Consider the following 10562-nt stretch of genomic DNA (forward strand, 5'->3'; position numbering starts at 1 on the left):
AGCCCAGCTTGGCCACTTCTTTGCAACCTTGGACAGATCACTTTTAATTTCCCTGAGCTTCCATTTATGCATCCCTGGAAAAGCCACCCACCTTGGAGGGTTTGGAGTAAGAATTACGTGCAGTGGTACAAGCGGTATGCTTAAGTCAGTGCCTGGCACTTAGGAGAGCCTCCATAAGAAGTAGTGTTATCTATTAGGTATGGTCAGGACCAGAGCCTGGACTTCTTTATGATCTGGCCGGAGGTTTGAAGTCAGGTGTCCAGGCTTAAGTCAGGAAGCAAGCAAACTCAGGGCAGGCTAGGGGGTCCAACACAGAAGCAAGCCCAGCACACTGGTGGGTCCTGCCCTGTTCTTCCCCAGAGCCTCCTAAGAGCTGCCTGCCCTGTTTCTCTACCTGGCCAACTGGATTCTTAAGTTTGGACTTTTAGGACATTCATCAGCGGGTCTATCAGCAAAGGCTGAGGGCAGGGCTGAATTTTAAACTGATGTCAATTTTTACTTTAAGGGCCCTGAACCTAATAAAAAAATGTGTCTCTAGTTAAAAAGGGATCTTGGGTTGACGTCAGTAAGAGAGTTCAGCCATTAGCCAGTTTGATTACAGATAGCTTATTTATACAGGGCTCATCTTTGATTAACTGAAAGTGGGGATTCACTGCATCCTCCTCTGCTTTCCCCAAAGGATTTTAAAAAAATATTAATTCTGACCTTCCACTCTGTAATTGTACTTGATGGATAAACAGCCAGGCCAAGTGGAATAAGTAGGACTTTGGAATCAGAGAAACCTATGTTTCTCTAAGGCCGCATTTCTTATCTGTGAGATAGGACAAGAAAATGTAGGTTATAAATTTGATGTGAATATTCAGTGAGATCAGACACTTAAGGCAGAATGGTTTTCCCTCTCACCTTATTGCACTCACCTCTCCCTTCCTGGAGACTTGGGCAGCAGACACTGTTAGTTTTCTACCCAACTATGATTCCACACCCCTTCTGTCTTAGAAACAGGATCCCAGCTGGATTCATTCTCCTTTGAGAGGCCATGCCCTTTATTTTAGGGGACAGGAGTACCGAACCCCTGGATTTCCCTGACAGTCCAGTGGTTAAGACCCTGCACTTCAATTGCAGGGGGGACGGGTTCGATCCCTGGTAGGGAAGCTAAGGTCCTGCGTGCCACATGGTGCGGCCGGAAAAAAAAAAAAAAAAAGTACTGGCCCCCCTAGGCAGTCCTAGGAAATAAACCTTGTTTCATTTAAGCCAGCCCTGGCTTTCTCAGGCCTCCTGCCAAGTGGGTAGTTTAGACAAGAGCACATGATACAATTCCGGGTGATGAGATGGGGAAAATTTGCTGGGGAGCCTCTGGGGAGGTTTGCACTGTTTTGAGAAAAAGGATACGAGACAGATATATTTCCTTTTCTATCTCTGAGTGTTGTCAACTGTGTGCAATAGCTGAGAGAAGGCAGCCATCTTTGGACCATGAAGAGAGCCAGCCTATGAGGTTAGGGCAATAAGCTGAGAATGGCAGGGCAGAAACCAGAAGGAACCTGGGCGCTGGGTGATGGTGTTGGGCCAGTGAATGAACCAAGCCAGCAACTCCGGGGTATATGGGCCCCTTGCTATATAAGATAATACATTTCCTCCTTGTTTTAGCCCTTTCTGGCAGATGTTTGGTTATTTGCAGTCAAAAGTCCCCCCATGCGGACCCCCTGATAACCTCATCAGGGTTGTTTGCAATTATTTGTATTCTCTCTTTCTGGGCCCATGATAAGATCACACTTCTTTACCTCCTTTGACATAAGATGTAAATATTTGGCTTGCTTTGGATGAGATGTGAGCACAAGTGCTGTATGTCATTTCCAGGCAAAGGTTTGTATGTGCCAGTATGATTTTCCACATCCTCTTTATCTGTCTGAGCCATCAAGGAAATAGACAAGGCCACCATCAACTTGAATTCCCCAGTGATTATGATAAAGAGAGGCTGCTACAGCCAACATTATACACGTAGCATAAGAAATACATTTGGTTGTGTTAAATCAATGACATTGGGGGGTGATGTTTGTTACTGCAGCACAGTCTGGTCTTTCCTTACTGATACCCATCTAACTGATACATTCAAATAACAGAATAGAGGCTCTGGCAGAGAAGGCAAGGGGAGGTATAAGAGATATACTAATGGAAGTTTAATCCTTGTAATGTGAAAAGTCTGATTTCTTTCTAGATAATTCACTCTAAGGCCAGACTACTGTACAGAATTCTTTTCCCCTCGCCACACTGTCTTTAAGATTCGCACCCCATCCATCATTAGAACTAAAGAGAGAAGCCACAATAGAGATCCACTGAAAGAAAAGGCCAGACTTTTGGTGAAAGGAAGGGAGTAAAGAGACTGAATGGACCAGGGAGTCTGGAAGATGGAGAGGGGTAAAGAGAAGTTCAGGTGACAAGAAGGGAGGTCACAGTACCCTCCTGGAGTGTTGAGATTCAGACCTTGCACCTGCTCAAGTAGCTGGAAATTGATTGGCTAGAGTAGAGAAGTCACTCCTGGATTCCACTGTCCTGGTTTAGAACTAGCCCCTCAAACCCCAAGTAAACAAGCCTTCTAGTATGATATGTACAGTAAGTCCATTTACTTATGAATGGTGTGTTGGTTTGCTGGGGCTGGTGACTTAAACAACAAACTTTTCTTTTCTCAGAGCGCTGGAGGCTGCAAGTCCAAGATCAACGTGCCAGCAGGGTTGATTTCTTCTGAGGTCTCTCTCCTCGGCTTGTAAGTGGCCACCTTCTCCCTGTGGAGGTATGGTCTTCCCTCTGTGTGTGTGTCTGTACCCTCATCTCCTCTTCTAAAGACATCAGTCATTTTGCGTTAGGGCCCACCCATATGACCTCATTTTACCTTAATCACCTCTTTCAAGGCCCTTGTCCAGATGCAGACACATTCTCAGGTACTGAGGCTTGGGACTTCATCATATGAATTTGGGGGGCGGGGAAGGGGCAACAGAATTTAGCCCATAAGAGATGGTAACATTCTTCCTTTTCACAATAAAGGTAACAGTGCAAAGAGGACATAGGTGAAGTGCCTGGCACTCAGTCATTCCAATAAAAGGTAATTATTAATTCTGTCGGGTTGCTTTGCCCTTTGCAGGTTCATAAATTCCCCGAGGAATGATTAAAGCCCTATGTTCTTATGCTTCTTTGTGGCTTGCACAGCCCAACCTTGCATCATAAACATGGTACTCAAAGATTACATCGCAGTGGTTACGAGTGTGGGCTTTAAAGACAAATATGCTGAAGCTCAAATTCTGACTCTGCCCTTTAAGTGGCTGGGTAACCTTGGGCAAGTCACTGAAATGTTCTATGACTGTGTCCTCCTCAGTATATTAGGTTTATTGTGCCTACTTATAATCGTTTCCCAGGACTGCTGCAACAAATTACCACACGTGAGTGGCTTAAAACAACACACATGTTATTATCTTACAGTGGTAGAGGCCGGAAGTCCAAAATCAGTCTCACTGGGCTAAAATCAGCATGTCTGCAGGGCTGTGCTCCTACTAGGGGCTTTGTGGAAGAATCCATTCCTTACTTCTAGAGGCCACCTGCATTCCTTGGTTTATGACCCTTTTCTGTCTTTCAACCTGGCGATTGCATCACTCTGACCTCTGCTTCTGTTATCACATCTTCTCTGAGTCTGACTCTTCCATCTCACTCTTTGACATATAAAGACCTTTGTGATTACCGTGGGATAATTCAGGATAAACTCCCATCTCAAGATCAGCTGACTAGCAACCTTAATTCCATCTGCAAACTTAATACCTCTTTTTCATGTAACGCAACATATACACAGGTTCCAGGGAGTGGGACATGGACATCAATGGGAGCACATTATTTTCCCTACCTCTCAGAATTATTGTGAAAGCCAAATGAAACAATCTATGTAAAGGGTTTGGCACGGTGGGTAATCAATAAACAATGTTCGGGACTTCCCTGGCGGTCGAGTGGTTAAGACTTCACGCTTCCACTGCAGGGGGCATGGGTTCGATCCCTGGTCGGAGAACTAAGATCCCGAGTGCTGCATGGTGTGGACAAAAACAAAAAATCTTGGTCCACTTAACATACACCTGTATACTCAGAAAAAAAAAAAAAACCTAAAATAGAAAAATAAAGTACTTAAAAATAAACAAACAATGTTCTTTGCTTCCTAAGAACTCATTCTATGAAACTCCTCATTGAAGGTCAATATTATTTGCAAAACTACGGGTCTCTGCAAATGAGAGTTACTTTAAAATTCTGGCAGAATTTGTTTAGGTGTAGAGGTGTCCAGGATCATTGCATCTTTGAGGAGAAAGAGATGCTATAAATCATCAAAGCCAACTCTCTAATTTTACCAAAAAGTTAACTGGGACCTGAAGATTATAAGTGGTAGAACAAGAACTAACAGCTAGATTTACTGTATGACACAAAAACTTAATGTTTCATCATTAGGCAATATTTCAGTAGTTATCTTCTGCTTCTTTTCTCTTCATAATCCAGGAAGACGGGAACCTGGATGGCGGTCCAGATCTGTCAGCAAAATCATAATTGCTTGCATTTATGTAGCACTGTTCTCCCAGTGAAGTCGAAGAATCTTACACAGAACCTTCCTCCATGAATAAGGGACCTGACTGTTCATGAATAATGACCATTTGTTTTTTGGTCTGATTGGCCATTTTTCCTTTGGGTTCCACTCTTCATTCTATTCCATGGTAAATATACTCAGTCCATTGCCTGCAACCTCCTCCCAAGGGTGGCACCATGGCCCAGGCTTGATCAATCAGAAGCTTCCCTGGGATTCTTGCCAGAGCCATTGGAAAAGTTCTCTTTCTTTCAGATTGCAACCTTGGGGCCATTGGCAGCCATCTCGTTTGTTGTATAGAAAGAGAGAAGCATGATTAAATCATCTGGGCCCCTCAAAAAGCCAAAAGACTCTTATTTATAAGAGCTAAAATATATCTTTTTTTTCTTAAACCAGTTTCATTTGAATATCTGCAACTTGTATCTCACCAATACAACTGGTATCGATGTAAAGCCTGATCTCTTTCTTTGAATCTTTAATAGAAAATGGCTTATAAATTTGAAAGTTTCAGTTCTTAGTAAGTGATTTATGAAACAATACCAAAAGATTTAGGGAACCATTTATTTTTAAAACTTGAAGTGTGGTAATCCTTGGTAAATTAAAGAACTATATACTTTTTCTCTAATTTTTAATTATGAAAAAATTTCAAATATGCACAAAAACAGAATAGTATAATCAACACTCATGTACCCAATACTCAGCTTCAGAAAGTATCAGCATTTGGCCAAACTTGTTGCTTCTATGTCCTACATTTTTTCCCACCTCATTGAAGTATTTGAAAAGTAAAGAACTATATTCTGATGTGCATAAAGTCTCCTAAACTGTATGACCTGGGCATATGAATGTCCACTCAATTATTGTAAAGCTATTTACTATGTGCTTACCTTATGCTCAGGGCAACCATCAAAGCCCATTTTCTTTCTTCTTTTTATGCAAGTAATTTATGTTCACTGTGGCAATTCAGAATATGTAGGCAGGCAGGAAGTAAACTAAAATCATTTATAATTCAATCACCTAGAGAGAGCTATTATTACTATTTTGATGTATACGGACCCAGACTTTTTTCTCTGCACATATAATAATAGCAGCTATTATTTATTGAGAGCATCATCCATGCTAAGAATTAGGCTCAATGCTTTATCTGGGTCATTATTTCTTTTATCCTCACAATAACTCAATGGAGAAGTGACTTTCATTATCCTGATTTTATAGTTTGGGAAACCAAGACACATCAAAGTTAAGAATCTTGCTCAACCATGGCTGCTGCGCCTGTGCATCCGGAGCCTGTGCGTCCGGAGCCTGTGCTCCGCAACGGGAGAGGCCACGGCAGTGAGAGGCCCGCGTACCACAAAAAAAAAAAAAAAAAAAAAAAAAAAGAATCTTGCTCAAGATTATGCAGCTAATAAATGATGGGGCTGGAACTGAATGAAGGTAGTCATTTTTATTATTTTAATACCAAAAACACAGGATCATACTCTTTTGTATCTTGCTTTGTTTGCTCAAAAATATATCTTGAGAATCTTTCCCCATCATAAACCTATCATTTCATTTTTAAGAACTGCAGTGCATTCTAAGACATGGGTGGACTCCACGTCACTCAACCAAATGCTCATGTAGACATTTAGTCTGGTTTTCATCTTCCCACAAGCATGGTGCCCATAGTCCAGGATTGGCTTGGCCGTTTCCGTGAACATCATGCCACCCGCCTGCCCCTACACCATGAGTTGTAGCTTCTAAGCACCCTGAACTGCAAGCCCTTTCCTGATAAGGCATGCCCTTTCCCATGGCTACATCTTCACTGAAAGTGCTTACATTTTTCAAATTCCAGGCATTCCCAATCCTTAAATGTCACCTGTCCCTTTTCCTGATTCCTGGCTGGATGGCTAGCCACTTGGGGCACCAACAGTATGTATGGCAAGATGCCACGTCACTGCTGTGTCTGGCACATTTGCTTATATGTGTTTCTAAGGTGCAAGGCATTTCTTTTCTTTTCTTTTCCTTTTTGGCCGCGCCATGCAGCATATGGGATTTTAGTTCCCTGACCAGGGATCGAACCCAGGCCCTCGGCAGTGAGAGCATAGAGTCCTAACCACTGGACTGCCAGGGAACTCCCATTTCTTATTCATCTTGGAAACCGCAGTGTCTGGCACTGTGCCTGAGACCTAGCTCAGCAATTATTTGCTGAATTAAAGAAAAGAGAATTATTAATAGTAACAACAGCAAGAGTGATAGCTACTTTCTGGTCCGTATACATCTACTCTATTCCAGGCACTGTGACTAATTACCTTATGTATATTATTTTGGTTAACACACACCTGTATAAGGTATCATTATGTCCTTTTCTGGGTAAGGAAACTGGATCTCCAAGAGGTGAATTAACTCACCCAAGATCGGCCAACTGATAAAGAAAAGAACTAGGATTTGAGTTTAGTCCAGGTACAAAGCCCAAGCCCTATCACACTGGTGTCTTCTCATGACCCTAGGACATGTATCCATTCTTCAAAGAAATATTTACTGAGCACTTACTTGTGCTAGCCCTGGACATAAAACAACAGACACGCAAGCATCAGACTCACCTGGAGGGCACATTGAAAATGCAGATTTCCTGGCTCTGGAGATTCTGTTCAACCTGTCTGGAGTTGGGCCCAGGATCTGCATTTTAATAAGGCCCCAAGCAGCGCTGACATTCCGCCAGTAGGCACTGGTGTGGCCCCACTGGTTGTTAAAACACTGACATATTTCTAAACCGCTTGGTAAGCAGACATTGCCCCCAAAGGACCTGAGGGTAGGTGACCAACTGTCCTAGGTTTGCCTAGGAATGTCCCAGTTTCGACAATGAAAATTCCACATCCTGGGAAAAGCAGGATGGTCACTGACCACAGCTGAGTGTCCCCTGCCACCTCAGTTACCCCGATCTTTCCCAGATCCGCATGGTTCAGAAACCACAGGGTCGCTGGGTTGATGCCTGACATAGGATGGGCCTCTCCAATTGTAACTGCTGTCAGTTCTGACTTGTGGAGGTCCTCACCTTTTCTGGGTTTAAATATTTTGGACATCATCTCTGGCCCAAGTGATTCCGATGCAGGCGGTCCATGGACCACTCTGTGAGAAACACTAGTCCAGTCGCCTGATACCAGACTAAGCATTGAGGAGATTTTTTCAAAACATAATATTAGAAACATTTATGGGCCAGGAGCCGTGAGAACTTTACACAAATTAACTCGTTTAATCCTCACTGCAACGCTAAGAAGCAGATGCTATCACTATCCCCATTTCACAGATGAGAAAACTGAGGCCCAAAGAGGTTGAGAAACTTGCCCAAGGTTGCATAGCTAGTGAGGAGCAGAGGCGGGGTTCGAACGCAGCTCAGCTCCAGAGTCTGTGTGCCTGGCAAGCCAAGACAAACACTCCCGTCCAGCAGACCCAGGCTCTTTGTTAAGGTCAAAACCTCGGGAGACCGCATTCCTCTGCATACAACTGGCACCACTGTCTGGCTCTGAGCCCCCAGTGTCCAGAGTTGAACGACTGCCACACGTGCACAGGCTTCAGGCCTGAAGGCAACACCGAATCCTCCCTTCTGCTAATTGCTCTCCTAGAAGCCGTTTTCAGTTCTCACAGCAGCTCTCCTCACATGGCAGCAAACTCTGAATATCAACCGCATTTAGGAGCGAGGGCTTGAAGCATATGTCAGAGGCAGAGAGGAACCAAGTGACAGCCTTTCTTCCGGGAAGGAGTGTGAGTTTTTTACAGGCAGGGCTGCTTTCTCAGCGAACTTCTCCTCTTCATTTCTGAGTCCACCTGTTACCAGGCCAGATGGCCCCAGCTAGCCTTTTCTTTCACAGGCTTCAAATAGAATGCAACACCCTCTGAGATTCAACCAAATTCCACCCACTGATACGAGCCCCCTCTTTACCCAGGTGTTCTTGAAGTCTTGGAATTTGACACCTCCACAATCTGACATTTACGACTGGGAAGAGGAGGCCTGGAGTGGGTGCTCCGGCTTTCACTGAGCCGTTCAATAAATCCTGAGTGGGCTATCACTGTGTACCGAGCATCGCGCCAGGTTTGTGGATACAGATGAACGAGGCAGCGATGGTGGCCGCCCGTTCATGGAGCTTACAGCCCGGGGGCCAGCCAGAGGAATATCGTTCGTTGTCATTGAGAGAGGTGCCCTGACGGAGAAATAAGTGTAAGTGTTTAGAAGTTAAGGTAAACATGGAACTAGAGATTCTCATACTAAGTGAAGTAAGTCACAAAGGGAAAGACAAATACCATATGATATCACTTACATGTGGAATCTAAAATATGACACAAATGAACTTATCTATGAAACAGAAACAGAATCAGAGACATAGAGAACAGACTGGTGCTTGCCAAAGGGGAGGAGCTTGGGGGAGGGATGGAGTGGGAGGTTGGGGCTAGCAGATGTAGGCTTTTATATATGGAATGGATAAGCAGCCAGATCCTACTGTATGGCACAGAGAACCGTATTCAATATCCTACGATAAACCATGATGGAAAAGAACATTTTTAAAAAAGGATGTATATATGAATAACTGAATCACTTTGCCATACAGCAGTAAATAAACACAACATTGTAAATCAACTATACTTTAATAAAAAAATTTAAAAAAATTTTTAAAAATAAGTAAGTGTAAGCTGTAAGTGAGGATGTTTAACAGAGGACTCTGACCTACTGGCCATCAGGGAGACCTCCATCCAAGAGGTAATGGGTAAAAGCCACAACCGGAAGGAAAAAGAAGGTGCTGGTTCAAAATAGGGGCAGGGAACAGGTATTACAAGTTCAGGGGATGCATTTGCAAGAAAACCTGAAACCTATAAGAAACTGTCAGAGTCATGAGGGGCCAGAGGCAGAGAGCAGCACCAGGGGGGAAGGCAGACACGCCAGAGCTTGTTGATCTCAGTGAGAGATTTGGGTGTTCTCCAGAGAATAGGGAACAGGAGAATGACACGGTCAGATCTGCATTTTTTTTTTTTTTTTGCGGTACACGGGCCTCCCACTGTTGTGGCCTCTCCCGTTGCGGAGCACAGGCCCCGGACGCGCAAGCTCAGCGGCCATGGCCCACGGGCCCAGCCGCTCCGCAGCATGCGGGATCCTCCCGGACCGGGGCACGAACCCGCGTCCCCCGCATCGGCGGGCAGACCCCCAACCATTGCGCCACCAGGGAAGCCCTGGATCTGCATTTTTAAAAGACTCTTCTGGGGAGTTCTCTGGCCGTCCACTGTTTGGGACCCTGGACTTCCACTGCAGGAGGCACGGGTTCGATTCTTGGTTGGGGAACAAAGATCCCGCAAGCCATGCGGCGTGGCCAAAATAAATAAATAAATAAATAAACCATTTGAATTGGAAAGACTTCTAAATTGTTAAGGGGGGAAAAAAGGAATAAAAGACCCTTCTGGCTCCAGCTAATCAGTAGCAGAGGCAGAGCTGGGCCTCAGATTCAGGTCCCTTGTCTCCCTGTCCTGTGTTCTTTTTCACCAGCCTCAGAACATGAGTCCTGCTCTCAGCATTTGTGTTTGAAGAACCCTGTTCCATTTGTATCCAAACTCTGTTACCCACTTCCTCAACTTCTTCATCATCCGAGGTGAAGGAGAGCTCAAAACCCAGGCCTGGAGTTCCCCAGTGGTCCAATGGTTAAGAATCCACCTGCTAATGCAAGGGACACGGGTTCGAGCCCTGGTCCGGGAAGATCCCACATGCCACGGGGCAACTAAGCCTGTGTGCTACAACTACTGAGCCTGCGCTCTAGAGCCCGCATGCCGCAACTACTGAGCCCATGTGCCTAGAGCCCGTGCTCCGCAACCAGAGTAGCCCCCGCCCGCCGCAACTAGAGAAAGCCGGCACACAGCAATGAAGACGCAACGCAGCCAATAAATAAATAAATAAATAAATAAATAAATAAATATTCAATTAAAAAAAAACAACTCAGGCCTACACAGA

This window comes from Hyperoodon ampullatus (genome assembly GCF_949752795.1).
Source record: "Hyperoodon ampullatus genome assembly, chromosome: 10".
NCBI classification, from domain to species: Eukaryota; Metazoa; Chordata; class Mammalia; order Artiodactyla; family Ziphiidae; genus Hyperoodon; species Hyperoodon ampullatus.